Genomic DNA, 20,495 nt, shown 5'->3' with positions numbered 1-20,495 from the left:
CTGCAGCATGCGAAAAGCAGCATGGATGGGGCAGCCTTACGCACGCTGTTCATGCGTGGCAGCCTTATGAGATGCCGCTTGCTTGGCAGATTGTAAGGTTGCCACAGGAGCAGCAGCGCCAGCATGAACGGACTGCACATGCACCGTTCATGCTGGCACGAGCGCCGTGCATCATGACGTCAGGACGCATGCGTGCTGCGGAGTGATGCCCCACCCCCAGGGGGTGCTGCCCTGGGCAGCCAAGGGGCACCGTTCACCACTGGATGGGGCAAGCTCCTGTTGCTCGGTCCCTGCTCCTGCCAGCCTAGCAGTTCGAAAGCACATCAAAGTGCAAGTAGATAAATAGGTACCGCTCCGGCAGGAAGGTAAACGGTGTTTCTGTGCGCCGCTCTGGTTTTGCCAGAAGCGGCTTAGTCATGTGGACAAACGCCAGCTCCCTCGGCCAGTAAAGCAAGATGAGCACCGCAACCCCAGAGTCGTCCGTGACTGGACCTAATGGTCAGGGGTCCCTTTACCTTTACCTTTACCCGGATGCTTTAAAAGTTGAGTTAATTTTAAACTCTTAGTATTTTAACTTTTGTGTGTTTTAAAGTATAGTTGTATCCTCCCTCCCTTAATTTCACTGTTTTATCTTTTGTAAACTGCTTGGAGGATTAAAAAACAAAAAACAATCAAGTAGTGTATAAATTGTATGCAATTAATAATGATAAATAAATGTCAGTCAGCTGTACCAGCCCATGTTACCAGGTGTAACATGGGATCTAAACAAACCGAAGCAGTTTCTATATGACCGCTGGTGGCTGAGCCAAGGGGTCCATCCCTTGCTGCTCATGAAAGTGAGATAAGGAAATAACCAAATTATCCCCCATGGGGTACTTTACATACAGATATTTCCAGTTCAGTGTAGCATCTGACAATGATTTTTTAGGGAGACCCTGCAGACAGTAAAAAGCATTTTCCTATTAAGAGTAAGGGCAGGAAACATTGTCCTCACTCTTAATTATCTTCATTATTTTGTCATGCTGATGAAGGCAATGCGCAGTTTGAAGGTCCCTGTGTGAGAGACAGGGAAGGGGAAATCTCTCAGGATGAGAGCCTGGGGGAAGGGAGGGATGCCCCCAGGTGAGAGCTGGGAGGACATACCATTTTCTGTATGGGACAAAAGTTAAGATGCATTTATGAGAGAGGATCCTGTATTTTTCTATCTCTTCTATCTTTTCTTCTTTTATTTTCTTTTTCTTAAAAAAATATTATTATTTGCTTAACTAGCTTGTCTGTTATTGTACTGTGAAAAGTGTTAATAAAACTATATCTGTATCTATATATAATTTTGTCACGTAGCCAGAGAGGATTGGCTGTGTCACATCATGAAAGCGGTCCTCAATTGGCTGGGATCATGTAATTATTTGGTGGGTTGGTTTGGGGGTTTTTTTCCTTAGAAGTTCTAAAGGAAACGGCATAGGACGATGCAAGGGGCAAGCAAAGGAGACTTCAGAGAATGTTGGGGGAGGTGGCAAAGTATGGGGGCAAACATCTTGCATGTCCTTACATGAAAATGACTCCAGTAGCTACAACAGTAATGTATCAAATTGCCCTGGCATACAATGGCCGGAGTGGGGGGAGAGGATAAAATAGCAACCCACGCCATACACTTAAAGGACACAGCAACACCCCAAAGACTCCTGGGAACTGTAGTTTGCTTCTCAAAGAGCTACGGTTCCCAAGGAAACTATAGTTCCCGGGATTCTTTGAGGGAAAGCCATGTGCTTTAAATGTGTGGTATGGATTTGACCAAAGATATATATATATATATATATATATATATATATATATATATATATATATACACACACACACACACACACACACACACACACACACACTTTGCATTAGGAAAGAAGTTAAAGCGATGAGTCTCAATGGGACACCTGTCTCCCCACCTCTCAGGATTCTGGCCATCTCCCTGCCTCTTTCATGGGGAGAAGGTGCCAAGTCCCGAACCACGTTGCACAGCCCAAATGAACCCTGCCAACCACCACAGTTACTTGTCATGATGAAACAACTGTTTTTCGTGGAAATTGGAAACCCTCCAGTGCGTGTCATCATCCTATCTTCTCCTCCTCAGCACTGCCCAGATATTTCAATATTTGGCTAACCGATCCCACCTTTCTGTTGAACTTAGTGTCTCTCCCCCCCCCCCTTACACTTTTTTTTACTTCCTATTTTAGGACTTTAATGGATAACTGTTAAAAGCCACTCTCTTCCAAGGGCAAGTTTTAAAGACGTCATTTGACAAGGTTGCTCTCTGCAGCGTATGGAGACATGGGGGGGGGAGGGAATTGTGGCCCCAAAGAGACTATGAGGTTGTGATTCATTTGAGAGAGCCTGGTGACATCATAAACCCCAAGGACATTTGTGTGAGCAGCAGCCACTGAGGCTGAGAGGGAACAGAATGTGCTGTTTGTTTCAGGGCCACAGTGTGCACGTTCCGGTGCAAAACACGGTGACATTTTTAACAGCGGTGGAAGCAGAAACAATGATCTCTTGCAGGAACAGCTGGCTTTGTTGTTTCACTGCCACCCTTCAACTATGGCCCTCCAGTGCCATCTCCCATTTCCTCCCTGAAAGAAACAAATGCACATAGGAGCTGCCTTAAACGGAACAAGGTAAAGGTAAAAAAGGTAAAGGACCCCTGGATGGTTAAATCCAATCAAAGGTGACTATGGGGTTGTGGTGCTCATCTCGCTTTCAGACTGAGGGAGCTGGCATTTGTCCACAGACAGCTTTCCGGATCATGTGGCCAGCAAGACTAAACTACTTCTGGCGCAATGGAACACCGTGCACCGTGATAGAAACCTGAGTGCACGGAAACGCCGTTTACCTTCCCGTCGCAGTGGTACCTATTTATCTACTTGCACTGGTGTGCTTTCGAACTGCTAGGTTGGCAGGAGCTAGGACAGAGCAATGGGAGCGCCCTCCGCCACGGGGATTTGAACCGCCGACCTTCTGATCAGCAAGCCCAAGAGCCTCAGTGGTTTAGACCACAGCAGGGCCGTCTTAAGCATATCCTACGCCGTGGTGCAAAGATCCCTCCAGCACCCTCCCCACTTTCCCAGAGTTGTTGACCTTTTCTCAAGCCTCTGCAGGGATCGCTCTCCTCCTGTGGAGGCTTGGGACGCAAGCTGCATGCCCGCCAGCCAAATAGTTGGCAGGGCACAGCCTCCATCCTAAGCCTCTGCAGGGATAGCTCTCCTCCCACGGAGGCTTGGGACGCAAGCCGCACACACACCAGCCATATGGTTGACAGGGCACAGCTGGCAGGCATGCATGGAAAGGGGAGGCCGCCGGCAAAGCTGCGCAACTCCCCCACTCGCTGGGGCGCCCCTGAGAGGCCGGCTCCCTGGCGCAACGCACCACTCAGCCCAATAGGAAAGACGGTTCTGGACCACAGCACCACCTGTGTCTCTCCTAAATGGAACAAGACCATTGGTCCATCTAATTCAGCACTATTATATAAGAGCCCCTCTGAGCATGTACAGATTGCTCCTGCCTCATATGAACAGACAAGCTCTTTGCATCTCTAATAATAATACTGAGCACTTATATAATTTTTACATAATATCTCAAAGCAAGGGAAGCCAACGTGATGCCTTCTGAGTGTGATTGGGCTGCAACTGCTCTCAGCCATCAGCTAACAAGGTCAGTGGCCAGGGAAGATGGTAGTTTACACAACACCACACTGGCTGCCCCTGCCTTACTACAGTGGTACCTCTAGTTTAGAACTTAATTTGTCCCGGAACCAGCTGGGGAATCCCCAAGGGAAGAAGACTCAGAGCCCAGTGATGAGGGGGCGATGATGGATGGACTTAGTGAGCTGGGAGAGTCCGTGGCAGAAAGAAGTCCAGAAGCAGAAGGAGAGGCAGAAGCAGGAGAGGAGGGAGGCCAAGAGGCAGAGATGAGCCAGGCTGGCAAAGATTCACAGGTGTCTCCCCCTCCTGCTGTGTCAAGCTCCTCCTCCCCCAACTCACAGAACCAAGAGAGGTATGAAAAGGGAGGAGCAAAGGTAGGCTGTGTGTGGGCGCAGTCTCCAATTGCTTGGGAAAAGCCCTGGCAAGGAGAAGACACCATCGGCTGCGGGGAGATGAGGGACCTTTAGTCTCGGCAACTGATTTCATGGAGTAAGACCTACAGGGCATGAGCTACTGTGACATTCAGCCAAGTCTGTGGAGATCATGTTTCACTAAAGAAGAGGCATAATGTATATTTCTAGGTGGGTGAGTTGTGTCCTAGATGTTAAGAACTCTGAAAGAAAAACAACAGCATATGTTAATGAGAGGAGTGCAGCAATGGGGGTGAATCCCACAAAATCATAATTTGTTCTTTAGTAGTAGTAGTAGTCGTAGTAGTAGTAAGCAGAAGCAGTAATAGCTTTATCCAGGAACACATGCTCGTTCTTTTAGGAACTCCCTCACACAATATTTCAGATGCTCAGAGTTTGCTGTACCAAATGCTCTTCCTTTGTCTAGTATAATTAAGAGGGTGGCTGTCTCATGATGGATGCGCTTATGAACACCTGCACATGTGTGTAATTTATCGCCAGTGACATACAGCCAGGCAAAGTGCTGCTTGCTGCCCTTGCGTTAACCTTCTACCCACGGGGACCTTGAGCTCAATTAGTTTTGCTGTTAAGAGTCTCAGCTTTTTAATGGAGAAATTGATTAAATGAATGTGCAAGGTAAATGATTGCCTGCCCTGGTTATGGCAATGGAATCATTTACCCCATTTTCTCTGTTACACTGGTGTTTTCCGCTCTCACTTTTTCTGCCGGGTATGAACATTGCTGACAGGGTAACTCTGAAAGACCATTAGCCTTTTATCTGTGTCAAAAGAAAGCTCTTTCCAGGGCAAACCTGGGGAGCTGTTAAGGGGTCGTTGTGGAGTAGAAATCATACTGGTGACACCACGGAGAGAGAAGAGTCTGGCCTCATATTTGTCAAGTGAGGTCTGTGGACGCAGGCTGCAAAGGTGCTAAAGCAAGGTCCAGGAACAATACCTCAATTAATATAAATTTGAAGCCATTCAAGCAGCTCCTATGTCATCAGCAGGGCCGGCCCTATGGCCAGGCTGGGTGGCGCAGGGCACCACGGTGCCAATCCACCAGGGGGGGGCGCTGCAAGCTGCGCCCGCCTGCTGGCCGACCGGTCCTCCGGTCCTCCGCGCAGCTGCGCCCATGGCAACCGCGCTGTGCCTGCCTGCCCGCCGTGCAGCAGCGCCTGTGGCAGCCGCGCTGTGCCTGCCCGCCCACTGCGCTGTGAAACGGGGCGGGGGGGCACCGGAGGGATCCGGCGCATCACGGCGCCAGCGGCGCTTAAGACGGCCCTGGTCATCAGGGGGTAATGCTGAGAGTTAGCTTAATCCACCTGCATGGGCCTGATATAAATAGCCACCTGCCATACCCTCAAAATGTCTCTATTTTCCAGGGACAGTCCCAGAATTATGAAAGCCATTGCAGTTTCTGATTTGATCCCAGAATGTCACTATTTCTCCCAGCAGGGTTGCCACTGCCAAGCTCAGGGAGGGTATCTATCTATCTGTCATCTATCTATCTATCATCTATCTATCTATCTATCTATCTATCTATCTATCTATCTATCTATCTATCTTGTTGTTGTTTAGTCGTTTAGTCGTGTCTGACTCTTCGTGACCCCATGGACCATAGCACGCCAGGCACTCCTGTCTTGCACCGCCTCCCGCAGTTTGGTCAGACTCATGTTGGTAGCTTCGAGAACACTTTCCAACCATCTCGTCCTCTGTCGTCCCCTTCTCCTTGTGCCCTCCATCTTTCCCAACATCAGGGTCTTTTCCAAGGATTCTTCTCTTCTCATGAGGTGGCCAAAGTATTGGAGTCTCAGCTTCACGATCTGTCCTTCCAGGGAGCACTCAGGGCTGATTTCCTTCAGAATGGATAGGTTTGATCTTCTTGCAGTCCATGGGACTCTCAAGAGTCTCCTCCAGCACCATAATTCAAAAGCATCAATTCTTCGGCGATCAGCCTTCTTTATGGTCCAGCTCTCACTTCCATACATCACTACTGGGAAAACCATAGCTTTAACTATACGGACCTTTGTCGGCAAGGTGATGTCTCTGCTTTTTAGATGTCTCTGCTTTTTTTCTATCTATCTATGCAGGTAGAAAGCTAGCACAGCAGGCAGCCTGGAGTGTTAGCTTTTTCTTTGCAGGGGTTTTTTTAAAAAGCAAAACACACACAGGGAACATTCCTAAAAGGTGTCCCCAACCTCCAACCTGCAGTACAATCCACTCTGCCATTTCATGACACTTATCTCTTCATTCTGCTGCATGCCTAGATCCAGCTTAAGTTAATCTTGTGGCAATGCATTCCATAAGTTTCATTGTGCATTATGTGAAGGAGTTCCATACTTCTTACTGCCCATCAATTTCATTACAGACACAATGAGTTCTAGCAAAAGGCAGGAAAGAGAGGGAAAATATCTCTGCATCCTGTTCATAATGTCATCGTGCCCATCTCTCCAGCCATCTTTATTCTAAACTAAACATCTTCTTCAAGCTTTCTTCAGCTGGAAAGGTGCTCCAGCCAGTCAGTCGTATCCAGCAATCCCAGGGATCTCTGAACTGGGAGGACCATACTGCTTATGCTGACGGAGATGCCATTTTGCCATCATGTCTATCCATAGACTAATCAAAGGCTTCTGAAATTTCTTTTCTTTGCTGTGCCCCTTCTTGAATCTTTCTATGCTACTGAGTAATTTCCACTTAGTGAATTAACACTCATATTTGTGCGAAGGGACAAAATCCATTCCATTGATGATCACCCAGGAAGTCATTAAGAGCTCAGGGGCTGAATCCATTATCACTGACTGACATCCCCCCTGTTACAAATCAACCCTGTGCAGCTGCAGGATTAAAGTGACCTTGAGTCACTCGGAAAGGTTAGGTTAGGCAGTACATGACTTTTAAGCCACCCTTTCTGATGGATGCTTTCAGTTCTGTTGGCATCATTTTGCCATTGTTTTTGTTTATCTTCCACAGCATTGTGAGCCAAAATCTCTTCTCACAAAGACTTATTGTCCTCTTCTTTAGTTATACAGCTATACACACACACACAAAGTTTTCCCTTTCGTGTATGCTTTTTTTTTAAAAAAAGTAAGTTGCTGTGGGACGATTTCCCCCTTCACAGAGTGGTTCAACTCAGGGAACTCTGGCAATTATAGCACTCAGAGGGAAGTGGGGGGGGGTCTCCTAACAACCCTCAGGACTCTTAACAAATGACAGCTCCCAAGATTCTTTGAAGGAAGCTGTGACTGTTTCAAGTGGTGCGATATTTTTGTTTCAAGTGGTGCAATACAAATGTAGAGTGCAGCTTGGGAACTAAGAGAGAGGCGAGAAAGAGAAAGAGAAAGATGAACATGTTGTGAGGTCTGAGCGCATACCCTCCAAGCGTCCCGATTTTCCAGGAATGGTTCTGGAATTACAAAAGCTTCTGATTGGATCCCAGAATGCCCCTGTTTTCCTCGCCTGCGCCACCACCAAGCTCAGGGAGGATGAGCCAGCATTTGTCCCAAGTGGCAGCAGCGGCAAGGGAGCACCCCATTGCCTCTCCATCGCCAACTGCTGCTGACCTCCTCTCTTGGGTAGCTCGTAGCAGTTGCTAGAGAGCAGACAAGGAAGACGAGAGGCTGGCACTACCGAGGCCAAACACCATTTGACGCTCTGGCTCTGAGGGGCAGAAAGAGGGCAGGGCTGCCCTGGAAGAAAGACAGAACGGAGCAGAGTTCAAAGAGTCTAGATTTTTTTTTTAATGCTTTCTGCATCAGTGTCTAATCTTGCCCCTTTCTAAAATTTATTTATGGGTGCATGTCTTTCTTTTTGTAAATCTACCAAAGAATAAAATAAAATTGGGATTATGGGGTTTTCTCAGGACGGTGGAGGGTGTGTGCTTTGGGGAGGGGCAAGAAAATGGGGGGTTGAGGAGGGTCCATTGGGGTGGGAGTGAGAAATATCTCTACTTTCATCTGAGGAATGGTGGAGGGTATTTGAGTGCACATGAGGCCACTAACTTTCTGAAGCTAGGGAGTTTCGGTTTGTTTTATCCCAGATGGGATAATGTATACCAGGCATAGGCAAACTCAGCCCTCCAGATTTTTTGGGACTACAACTCCCATCATCCCTAGCTAAGAGGACCAGTGATCAGGGATGATGGGAGTTGTAGTTGTATGTTGGAAGAGAGGCATAATATAAATGCAAGAGAATAAATATCGAAATTACTACCATACTTCATGTTGCAGGCTGGAGGTATGGATGAGTCTTTGGTTTGAAAAGGCTGGAGAGCACAACCAAAGAAACCAGTGATACAAGAACTGAATTCAAATTAAAAAAACAAAACACACACACAGGAAGAGATATGGGGAAACCTCTGAGCTATCCCAAGCAGCTGATTAATGAAGGCAGGTGTTGCTAGTGCAAAAACAATTCCAATGATACAATGCAATGTTCTCCTTCCAGCCACAGGGGAGGCAGAAGGGCAGCTGGCAAGGGGCACACAGATTCTCCCAGGATGAGCTGAACATGCTGGGGGGAATCACCCGGAGAGGAAATGAAAGGACCCATCAATTTCACAACAGGCATCTTTCATGCTTAGATGGACAGTCCCAAACTGGACTAGTAAACCAACACAGGAAAGTCAGTACCTTTTATTGGGGAGGGGGATACCGTGTTTCTCCTTTTTTAAGACGTAGGCATAATATAAGACATAGCAGGATTTCTAAGCAATTGTGCGATATAAGCCATAACCCGAAAATAAGACATAGTGATAGACCCTTCCCCCCTCCCGCCAGCAAACTCCCCCCCCCTAAAAATCTCTCCCCATTTTGCTGTCGCTCCAAAGACACGTATTTCTTTTAAAAGCTTGTAAAAATGCACCGAAGAGCCATAGCTGCTGGTTGCTGCAGACTCGTGATTTCCCCTCCCGTTCGATTTTTTTTTTTTTTAGCTAGGCTGTGTGAGTGAAGAGGAGAAAAGTGGCATTTGCGGTGGGGAGGAGATGAAACAGGAGGAAGAAAAGAGGGGCGATTGAAGACGCTGCCTTCCCCTTTAGGGAGAGACTCTGTGTGCGCGTCTCTCTCTCTCTCTCTCTCTCTCTCTCCCCTGCGTGTCTCTCTCTCTCTCTCTCTCTCTCACACACACACACACACACACACACACACACACACAGAGCCCACCTCTCGCTTCCCCCCACCTTCCCCCCTTTTAAAAACCTTTTAAAAAGTGAGGATTCTTTTTCTTTCTATTGCTTGTCTGTAGAGCTGCCCCTTTAAGGATTTTTACTGGTACCGGGATCGCTGCCGGTGGCTTCTCGCTGTTTAGGAGCTGCTAAAAGTTAACATTTTGTGGGTAAGAGAAGCAGTTAGGACCAGCAGATTATCTCACCCCGCTTTCCTGCTGGCTCAATTGCTACAATTGCTACCATTTACCATTTTAATTGCTGCTCAACTGCCTTGTTTTCTACAGTATCTCTTATCAGCCGGTAGCCTCTTTGCTATCAGTGCTACAAAGTGCTACATTGTTGGAACTTTCGCTCTTAAGTCTTGGGCTGGCTGGTAGAGATCCTTATTTGCTATACGTACTGCATCACACAGATAGATTCCATTATACTGTACTGGTTTAAATTTAAGAAGCTCCAGTGTAGCAGATTGCTATTAAGTGAGTCCCCACCTGGGAGGAGAGAGAGAGAGAGAGCAGCCCTTCGGAGGAGCTCCCTCCCTCCCTCCCTCACGAACATCCCAGGGCCGGGGAGAGAGGGCTGGGCCAGGGACGCACACACTTCCCTTCCCTCAGACTCCCTCTCACGGAGTTTGGTGGTGGCTGTTGCCCGTCCTTTTCTTTCAGTCAAGAATCCTGCCCCGCAGGGAGCCAGGGAGCAAGAGGGGCACTGCTCCTGACGTAATAAAAACAAGACATTCCCTGAAAATAAGCCACCCAGTGTTTTTTTGAGGGAAAAAAGTTATAAGACGGTGTCTTAAAATGTGAGAAACACGGTACCTAAAATATAACTGGGGTTACCATATTTTCAAAAGGGGAAAATAAAGACACAAAATTTGAGCTTTTTTTTTTTTAAAAAAAGGAAATTGCCAAAATCTACACTTCCAACATGGGTTGTGCTACGTCTGGATTTTCCCGGACATGAAAGTCTTTCCGGCCCGTGTGCTGTTTCCGACAGCCTAATCCAGACTACGTTCAGGAAATTCTGGACGTATGGCAGCCCTAGCCATTACATTGGACTGGGGGGAGGGGGATTCCAATAGGGAGAGCAGTTTATTATGCAGAGGAGGCGAAGCCTTTCTGAGCCAGCACAATCTTCATACAGCCCTTTCTTCCTGGAGTGTTAAAGGTCAGAATTTGTCAAGATGGAAGCAGCCTCCCAACATTAAAAAAAACCCCTAACTACTGAAAGGTATCTGCAGAGAGTGGGTGCATGCAGATTTTATTTAAGCAGCAAGGGGAGAGAAATGTTTAACCAGTGTGGTGTAGTGGTTAAGAGCGGTAGACTCGTAATCTGGGGAACCGGGTTCGCTTCCCCGCTCCTCCACATGCAGCTGCTGCAAAAGAACCAACCAACTCAACATCTTGGTCATTTTTCAGGGGACTGAGCCAGTGTGGTGTAGTGGTTAAGAGCGGAAGACTCATAATCTGGGGAACCAGGTTCACTTCCCCGCTGCCTGCCCGCCGTGCAGCAGCGCCTGTGGCAGCCGCGCTGTGCCTGCCCGCCCACTGCGCTGTGAAACGGGGCGGGGGGGCACCGGAGGGATCCGGCGCATCACGGCGCCAGCGGCGCTTAAGACGGCCCTGGCAACAGCAGCTTGGAAGCTTGGATGGGATAAAGCAGATACTCTGATCAAACCTTCAGACCCCACTCCTATGGCTGTGTTTCAATGGGGCGAGAGCAAGGAATATCCTGTCTAGAGATGGCTCATGGATCTCCAATGTCCATCTGGTCTGAGTCACGGGTGCTCAGCTATGCATCAAGCCCAATTTGTCACCCAGGAAGCTGAAGCACATCCCTAGAATGTGAAAATTCAAAATTTTAAAAAAACCACAACCCATGTTAATGGTTTTTGCATTTTAAAGAGAAGCCCTACTTGTTTCATAAGGTAACATCAAATCTGAACATTTCCTCTTGGGATAAGTCTTTTATTAAGAAAAGATTTGCAAAAGCTGGAGCAAGTTCAATATTTCATGGTTAGGGAAAACGTCTTCCATTAAAAATTAAGATAATATCATGACTTATTTACTTGTTTCGGGCATTCCCCAATTGTGGCTAAAACAATTCAAAACACTTCCTCTTGGGCCACCCTCTGGCACAGACAGTTTTCTGCATGGTATTTATTGTGGGAAAACAGAATAGTAGAAAAGATGGCAAGCTGAGAAATATACGACTAGCCATGGAATCTGTGAAAAATGCAGAATCAGCTGTCCTTCCCCTCAGCCTGCCTCAGGATTCTCTTAATTTCATTTGAAGGAAAAGAAAAAGAAAACCGACCAGCTTTCTAACCCCCATGGATGAATGGAAAAACAATGAGCCACACTTGTTTCATATCAATATGTGAAATTCTGATTTCTTAGTTTCCCGACAGCCCCACACTCTGATGAGAATGGGTTATAAATATGGAAGGAGCAGAGAATTTATTCCAGAATATGAATTAGGTGACCCACGGCACAATCCCAGTTGAGGAGTGGGGTCCTGGAAGTTATAAAGCTCTATTGGGGGATATAAGGGCTCCCCCTCACCTGTGCAGCCCATTAGAGTCATATCTACCTGGAAAGCTCTCAAGGGCGACTTCCCCAGGCCCTGTAACATCTGTTATGGCCTGCTTGTACCAACTGTAGCCTGTATTTTGAGCTACTAGAACCGTCAAACACCATTCAGTGGTGCCACAGGATACAGGCCAAAGCCAGAGCGTGGCCCCTTTAATTTCCCTGCAGCATCACTTGAGGGGCAGAACAGTCACCAGTCTTTGCTTGAGAAAATAAGGATGCAGCTGACTTTTGCACTTTGGCTGTGTATATGCCATACGTTTAAGGCACATTCACACACAACCCAATCAGCCTGGGAACTGTAGTTCACCCCTTTCAAAACTACAATTCCAAAGCGCCCTGAATAAGCTACAATTCCCATCACCTTTCGGGGTGAAGGGAGTCTTGTGCTTTAAGCATGCATTAAATGTATGTTATGTAAAGGTAAAGGGACCCCTGACCATTAGGTCCAGTCGTGACCGACTCTGGGGTTGTGCGCTCATCTCGCATTATTGGCCGAGGGAGCCGGCGTATAGCTTCCAGGTCATGTGGCCAGCATGGCAAAGCCGCTTCTGGCGAACCAGAGCAGCACATGGAAACGCCGTTTACCTTCCCGCTGTACCGGTTCCTATTTATCTACTTGCACTTTGACGTGCTTTCGAACAGCTAGGTTGGCAGGAGCTGGGACCAAGCAACGGGAGCTCACCCCGTTGCAGGGATTCGAACCGCTGACCTTCTGATCAGCAAGCCCTAGGCTCTGTGGTTTAACCCACAGCGCCACCTGGGTCCCTTCGTATGTTATGTACACAGTCCTAATCAGCGGTTGACCTTTGGAGCCCTCCCAGGTCCTGCAGGGTTTTATTCTGACCAGCTGCAAAAGCCTCTCCGGGCTCTCCTTGCTGCTGATCCCAGTTCTCTTCCGCTCCCACCCTGCCAGAAAGAGGGCTTAAGCAAACATCACCTGATGTTTCTCTCACATGCCATCTACAGTGTGAATAAGCCTACTGTTCCTTTGGGCCTATGACATTTGTAAATGCTGACTAATTTTGCCATGGCCGCTTATTGTCAAGTCAACCTGCTACTTGCACCTGTTTGGCCGTAGCAATTTCCCTGTTTACAGCCACGTGTCTGAAGTGGACCCAGAAAGCTTAACAATGAACTTCAGCGAGTTCCCCTAGCTAAGCAGGATGTCATGACAAGCTCATCCTGCAATAAAGCCAGTCTTGCCCAAAATAATAAGTTGAGATCTGGGGCATTTGTATGCCGTAACCTGATAGAGAAATGAGGACAACCCCTTGCTGCTTTTGGAAGGCCAGAGGAAAAAATGCCTCTGTATAGCGAAGACCTTCTAATAGTTTACAAAGAGTTAAGGCCTAACTTCCTCTGTTGTGCCCTTTTGAGGTAAAATGACTCATAGGCAGCTGCTATGGAAACCATGACATAAGTAAACTGGAGGTGGGGAAGAGAGAGAGTCCCTTTTAACGCCTAACATTATATATATCCCATAAGATTGGCATTGAATGCAGAATGTCTGCATCTGCAAGCCTCACATTCAGGGGATAGTCCTAAGGGCCAGATTGAAAGGTGTGGAGGGCCACATTTAGGCTCCAGATTTGAGGGTCCTCCCTCTTGTGCTGTGCCATTTCAGGCACGATTCCTGACTTCATCTATCCCACTTCTCCCACCTCAACTGTGGTGTCATTTGAAGAAAGCAAGTCGCTTCTCTGTGCTATATAGCAAGGCTGGCCCTGTCCCCATGGGATTCACCCACACAAATGTTACCATAGGCTAAGGTTACCAGACATCCCCATTTCCCAGGGACAGTCCCCGGATTTACAAATCAGTCCCCCTGACAAAATCCTATCATTTCTACTGAAGTTGAAAAGTGTCCCTGGATTCATTGGAAAAAAAATCTGGTAACCTTACCATAGGCGGCTGTTACTCAAGAGTTTCTCTGAGAGCACTGAAAGGCTTGTGAACAGACTGTGCCTCTTGCAAAACATAAAAAGAATCCATTTCTCCTCTGCCTGGACACCTGTCTAAATGGAGATGCTTCCAGTAAGTCTAGATCTTGAACCCCTTGGAGAAAAGGGGAGGTGGTAATGTAAAAACAACAACAAGAAAAACTATCTGAAGAAGTGTGCATGCACACGAAAGCTCATACAAAATAAAAACTTAGTTGGTCTTTAAGGTGCTACTGAAAGAATTTTTTTATTTTGCTTCGACTCAGACCAACATGGCTACCTACCTGTAACAAAAACACAGAATGTAGAAAAACTGATTAGTTCTCTTTATGCTGAATAAGAGTACCTTAGCCTGAAATCTATTTGGATCCAATATTAAAGCCTTTCAAAGGCAGAAGGATCTGAGTAAAGTACCTCACTTTCTTATTCAGTAGGAAAGGAGATACATATCTCGCCCAGCCACATACCTATATCCCATCTGGAAATACCCTCTCATCGAAGAGCTTTCACTTTAGCCCGAAATCGCCTAATGCCCTCAGCAGTTCTTCAAGGGAAGTACAAATCGATCCCAATGTGCGAGAGATGCTGCCCGTGTGGACCTGGGGAAGTGGAAACTATAGGCCACATACTCCTGCGATGCAGCTACTACAAGGAGGTGCGAGGCGACGCTGGCTGAGCTTCCTGGACACTCGGACAATTTCTATATAGAGTGGCTTCTTTCAGATGCCAATTCTAATGTGACAGCAAAGGTAGCCAAGTTCTATGCTAGAGCCATAAAAATCCGAGCCGACCTAGTTAGTAGTGCCCAAAAATTTGTTGTACCCTCCCAAGTAGTGATACCTTCTTTTATCTAATAATTTTTATAATGGTTAAAATGGTTTATATCTTATGCTTATATTTTAGATTGTATTTTGGATTGTTTTATGTATATATGTGTATGCTGGTCGAGTACCGTAACAATAACCTAAACTAAAAGCCTTTCAATATCCCTTTTGAAAGGAATTAAAAACACCTACAGAGTGGAAACTGAAGGTAAGGACCAATTCATACATTTACAGCTGTGGCATAGAAGTTGCTTCCCCATGGTTCAGCCATTATAAAGACAAGCTATGTGGATACTGGGTGTTACTGGAGTGATGTTGTTTTGGGACAAGTGCTGCCGCTGGGCATGTTTGTTTTCCATCTACTCAGCTTGCACATTTTGCAAAATAAAAAGATATACTGTGCTGTTTTTTTATATATATATCACAAGAAACAGACTCTTCCAAGTTGCTCAGCCATTGCAGGAAGTGGGGAGCAGAAAATGATATTCTGTCTACATTGAGTATTCCAGCCTACAGCTCATATTTTTCTATCTGATGTTGATAAGAACAGTAGCTAGGCAACTGTCACAGCTTTCCTCGAATCTGTTTCTCTGCATGCCCGGTGGAGCTTAGGCTTAGAGCTGCATACATACATTGTACAAGTAAATCTCTCAAACCTATCGGGAAGAAGGAACGTTTCAAAATGTAGGAACAAATTTGCATTTCCCCCTAGGAGCCCTGTAGTATAGAGGACAGCATTTCTTAGCAAACTCTTAAATGTCATTTTGCTTGGGGCAGTCTATGTTTTGGTACAGGATCACATCACTTTTTTAAAAAAAAAACCAGGCTTTCTGGCCAGCTTCAGTTTGGTTAAGCAGCAACTAAAGGGTATGACAATATGACACTTAAGTATTTTGATTGGAATGTGTCTGTTTTGGTGGTAATACGTACAGTTCGGGTGCAAGAACAGATAGAAGCTTTGTTGGGGAGTTGGAGATAAAGGTCCTGAACCCAGTCAGATGTGTGGGGTATAAATAATAAAAGTATTATTATTATTATTATTATTATTATTATTATTATTATTATTATTATTTCTTTCAAAATGTTACAAGCCACTCAGGTAAGCAACTGGAACCTGCAGTTCTGTTGCTTCTTGAAGACTCTTCCGTCCCAATCAACTCCTACAGAGGGCATGTTGTTGTTTAGTCGTTTAGTTGTGTCCGACTCTTCATGACCCCATGGACCAGAGCACACCAGGCACTCCTGTCTTCCACTGCCTCCCGCAGTTTGGTCAGACTCATGTTGGTAGCTACGACAACACTGTCCAACCATCTCGTCCTCTGTCATCCCCTTCTCCTTGTGCCCTCCATCTTTCCCAACATCAGGGTCTTTTCCAGGGAGTCTTCTCTTCTCATGAGATGGCCAAAGTATTGGAGCCTCAGCTTCAGGATATGTCCTTCCAGTGAGCACTCAGGGCTGGTTTCCTTCAGAATGGATAGGTTTGATCTTCTCTCAGTCCATGGGACTCTCAAAAGTCTCCTCCAGCACCATATTTCAAAAGCATCAATTCTTTGGTGATCAGCCTTCTTTATGGTCCAGCTCTCACTTCCATACATCACTACTGGGAAAACCATAGCTTTATGGATCACTGCCTTGTCGTGGCGAAGGGGCTTGAATAACTCAGAGAAGCTATGAGCTATGCCGTGCAGGGCCACCCAAGATGGACAGGTCATAGAGGAGAGTTTTGACTAAACGTGATCCACCTGGAGCAGGAACTGGCAAGCCACTGCAAGTATCCCTGCCAAGAAAACTCCATGGACAAAGACAACAGGCATAACAGAGGGGATACCAGAGTATAAAGCAAATTATTATCTAGCTTCCTGACCTTTCTATGACACCTATCGCAGAGGACCCTGGTAGTGCCTTGACTCAGACCACCAACTAAGTGAATGCAGAGCCAAGGGTTGAAGCTAGGACTTCCTGGATGACTGCTTAGTTTATGCTACTGTAGCTCTCATTATGGCCTAATCAATCTTTTTTACATGTGGCTGGTAAAATCTATTAGAGCAATCAATATCTATTAGGGAAACAAAAAGTCTAGCCTGAAATCAATAACATTTTTTTTTGCTGAGGAACTGGCTGGTTTTAGGAGATGTTCTACTACTGGTAATTGCTTTGTGCTTTTTTCACATTTAGTTCACTGGTAGTTTGCTAGTATTCACCTAAACATGGAATTTGCTTTTTTTTTTAAGCGTCATAAGCTTAAATTCAACACCTTCCCCTTTCTGTAGAGATAATCTTAGAATGAAATTGCTAAGGCTTGATCTTAATCACTGATATACCAAGGCAAAAATCAGATGAAGGATAGGGTGCTCCAACTACAAATAGGGCAGGATAAGTGTGTGTGTGTGTGTGTGTGTGTGTGTGTGTGTGTGTGTGTGTGTGTGTGTATGTACACAATACTTGTTCTGTGCAACAGACAATTAATTATATCCCCAACATGGAAATTGCCTTCATGTGTTTTAATAACTTGAAATGTATAGACAGTTTCAGTGGATATACAAGACAACATTCTTCTTCTTTCTTCTTTGGCGATCACTCGTAGCCGAGTAAGATTGTCTTACATAAACACGATTTTAACAATGGGTCCGTAAGTGACTGTGCAGGCCAATTCTGGATCCACACATCCTTCCACAGTGGGGACATTGGTTTCCAGGTGGGAGTTGATCACGGTGTGGATTTGCCAAACGTGCCTTCCTCTTAGCACGTTTCTCCCTTGCGTCCTGAGATCGAGTGTCTTCAAAGCCCATGACACCTTTGGTAAAGGCTGTTCTCCAACTGGAGCGCTCGCAGGCCAGAGTTTCCCAGTTGTCAGTGTTTATACTATATTTTTTAAAATTTGCCTTGAGACAGTCTTTAAACCTCTTTTGTTGACCACCAGCATTACGCTTTCCATTTTTAAGTTTGGAATAGAGTAGTTGCTTTGGAAGACAACATTACAACATTAAATAGTTAATGTATGGCACTTACCTTACAGAGCTGATCACACTTATACAAAAACACCTCTCCAAAAGGACTTATGTGTTCTTGAAGGATATACCCATATTAACGTAGGTTATAATCGGGCACCATGTCTCCTGCCTGTAACCCCATGTTCACACATACTGCCTCTTAGTTAGTTAGAACATACTTAGTTAGAACATACTCAGCATGGTTAGCAGCCACCAATACACCTCTTCTCCATGAATTTGTCTAATTCTCAACACTCAGAAATGTTCCCCTGGCTTTGCAGACCCTCCAACTATTTGACGTTCGATCCTTCTTGTAATGTAACTTGTTTGTTTGCTTGTTTTATTAAATTTATATACCACCCTTCCACAAGAGATCCCAGGGCAGCTCACAAAATAAAATACAAGATAAAACAAAACTAAATAATTAAAGCAAAACAACGACCCTCCTTTGCACAGATGCATTTAAAAGGCTGTAGTATATTAATCAGCCCAAGGCCAGGTTGAAGAGGAATGTTTTCACTTGGCGCTTAAAAATATTTAATGAAGGTGCCAGGCAAACCTCCCTGGGGAGAGCATTCCACAAACGGGGAGCCACTGCAGAAAAGGCCCCTTCTCGTGCTGACTCCTTCCAGACCTCTCCTGGAGGAGGCACACAAAGAAGGGTCTCAGAGGATGAACGCAAAGTCTGGGATGGTTTATATGGGGAGAGGCAGTCCTTGAGGTATTGCGGTCCTTAGCTGTTAAAAGCTTTATAGGTCAAAACCAGCTATTCTGGGAAGAGGAGGTACTCCATAAAATTAACAGTGGACTTATGGCATTCACTGCCAAAATATTTATTCATTTATTTATTGAATTTGTCTCCTGCCCACCCTCCTAATGTTATCCAGAGTGATAAAACAAATTTTAAAAAAATGTAAAGCATCTTCCATATTGTTATTTATTCATTTAGATCTGGTGAGGGGCAGATTAGTAGAGAAATTTATGGAGCTCAGGCTTAACAGCAGCTACTAACCACCCTGGCTAAATTGAACCTCCATGTTCAGATGCAAAATGCCTCTGAAAAGCAGATGTTGAAGACAGAAAAGGAGGCCTGTCGCATTCATCTGACTGGTCAGTCTCCAGTGGCTAGAATTTGTTTGGTATTCCCAGCTCTGTTGTTTAGTATTCCCCCACTCCCCTGAATGTCGTTGGTAATCCCCTCTTTTTTATTTGGCATTCCCTACTTCTCTGGTTGACAAATTCTAAGCTAGCCAGAAGAGTCATCTTCTAGCCCAGTGCATTTCCTTGTGAGAAAAGGGTAACACAGAGCATTTTTTTTTTTTGCATTATATCCATTTTGGGGCTAGAGAGCAATTTTGTACCCATCAAATCCCAAACCTCAACACTCAGGACCAGCGGTGTAACTAGTGCCTAGTGGGGCAGCCTGGCCGGCTGACACGGCCCTTGGCAGGTGGAGAGGAACACCGGGCCGGGCCATGCTGGGGTCACCTGTTTGGGGGTGCCTGGTTCGCCCCCCTCAAAAATTGTGCACCCACAGATGAAAAGCAAAAGCTGAGAAAGCCACGCTTCTCACTTCTGTTCATCCGGGGAATACTTTTAATTGTCTGAGGTGAACCAGTGAACTGTATTATTTTCCTCAGTTTCTGTATCCATCTCTCTCTCACGAGCCGCCCCAAATTTCTATCCACTTTAACGTATACTTTGTTGAGCTTTAAATGATGACTCAGGGAACAATGCTGCTTAAAATCCCATCTCCGTGCAGGCCTTCCTACTTTATATGCAACGTTATCTCCTTTTTGTTAAGAAAGTGACTGGAGGCGTAATTAAGAATAATGATCCCTTTGTTCACCAGTAATTGGTTCATACGCACATTTAGTAAGATATTAGCGAGATTCTATAGTGTTGGGGAAGAACATTATGTTTCTGCAGTGCATAAGCATTATCTGGGAAGTGGGTCACTTCGTCTACCATTGTTCCTCCTGCATTCTGATTTTCCTTATTGATTTCCTTTCTTCCTTAAGAGTACAAGCGTTGTCTCACAAGTCCAAGGCCTTTGGCTAGTAGCCTGCTACCCAGTGTCAGAGGGGTGGCGACTCCCAGCTTGCTTGGCGGCAGCGCCTGGCGGGGAAAATAGGGACGTTCCAGGATCAAATCAGAAGCCAGGTGGCTTTTGACTGTCCCTTAAAAATCAAGACACTTGTAGGGTATGCAGACCAGTTGCATTAGTATTTCCCCCTGGGTGGGGGAAAGGAATGTGATCAGGTCGTATCACGTGGTCATGCTAGTCATGTTATGCAGATATCACATCAAGCAGAAAGAGAACCAAGAATGACCACTACTGATGCAACAAAACAACCCAATACAGTAACAGGGGTGCTTTATTTCCTGCTTCTTCTTTTTTTAAATATAATTTTTATTGATTTTTAAACATAAAAAAACATCATCAACAACAACAACAACAAAACACACAATAGAATAACATAACAACAAAGAAGAACATAAAAATCCAATTAAATAACCAAATTACCTTAACATTGTATATAGGGACCTCCTCGAGTTCCCTCAATCTGCGGTTCATTTCAATTTTTAACTTTAGCAATTTCCAATACACTTTTATACCAATTTCATGAAATTTCAAATCTTTCCTTTCTATATACTTAACATAGGCACTAAATCCACAGCTTCTTATAAAATTCTAAATCTATTCTTAATATTCAATTTTTGCATATTTTTTCAAATAAATTTTAAAATCTTTCCACTCTTCTTCTGTCGCTTCTTCTCCCCGGTCACGAATTCTTCCGGTCATCTCAGCCATTTCCATATACTCCACCATCTTCATTTGCCAGTCATCCACTGTTGGTAGTTCATGCAATTTCCAGTTCTTAGCT

General features: G+C 45.5%; 1 long non-coding RNA gene across 3 annotated transcripts in view; it reads left to right on the top strand.

Moving 5' to 3' along the window:
• Nucleotides 1-2,527: 2,527 nt before the first annotated feature.
• The window catches only part of LOC132591241 (uncharacterized), a 37,153-nt gene continuing 19,185 nt past the window's right edge, over nucleotides 2,528-20,495 (top strand). The window contains exon 1 of one of the 3 annotated variants that reach the window (XR_015947280.1): nucleotides 2,528-2,666. This is a non-coding gene — a long non-coding RNA (uncharacterized LOC132591241). Of the gene's footprint in view, nucleotides 2,682-4,016; nucleotides 4,271-20,495 lie in introns of those variants that run through there. The other 2 variants (XR_015947282.1, XR_015947281.1) reach the window with 2 other exon arrangements.

This window comes from Zootoca vivipara, chromosome 15 (assembly GCF_965207765.1).
Source record: "Zootoca vivipara chromosome 15, rZooViv2.hap1.1, whole genome shotgun sequence".
Taxonomy (NCBI): Eukaryota; Metazoa; Chordata; class Lepidosauria; order Squamata; family Lacertidae; genus Zootoca; species Zootoca vivipara.
This window is presented reverse-complemented; position numbering and strand designations above follow the sequence as displayed.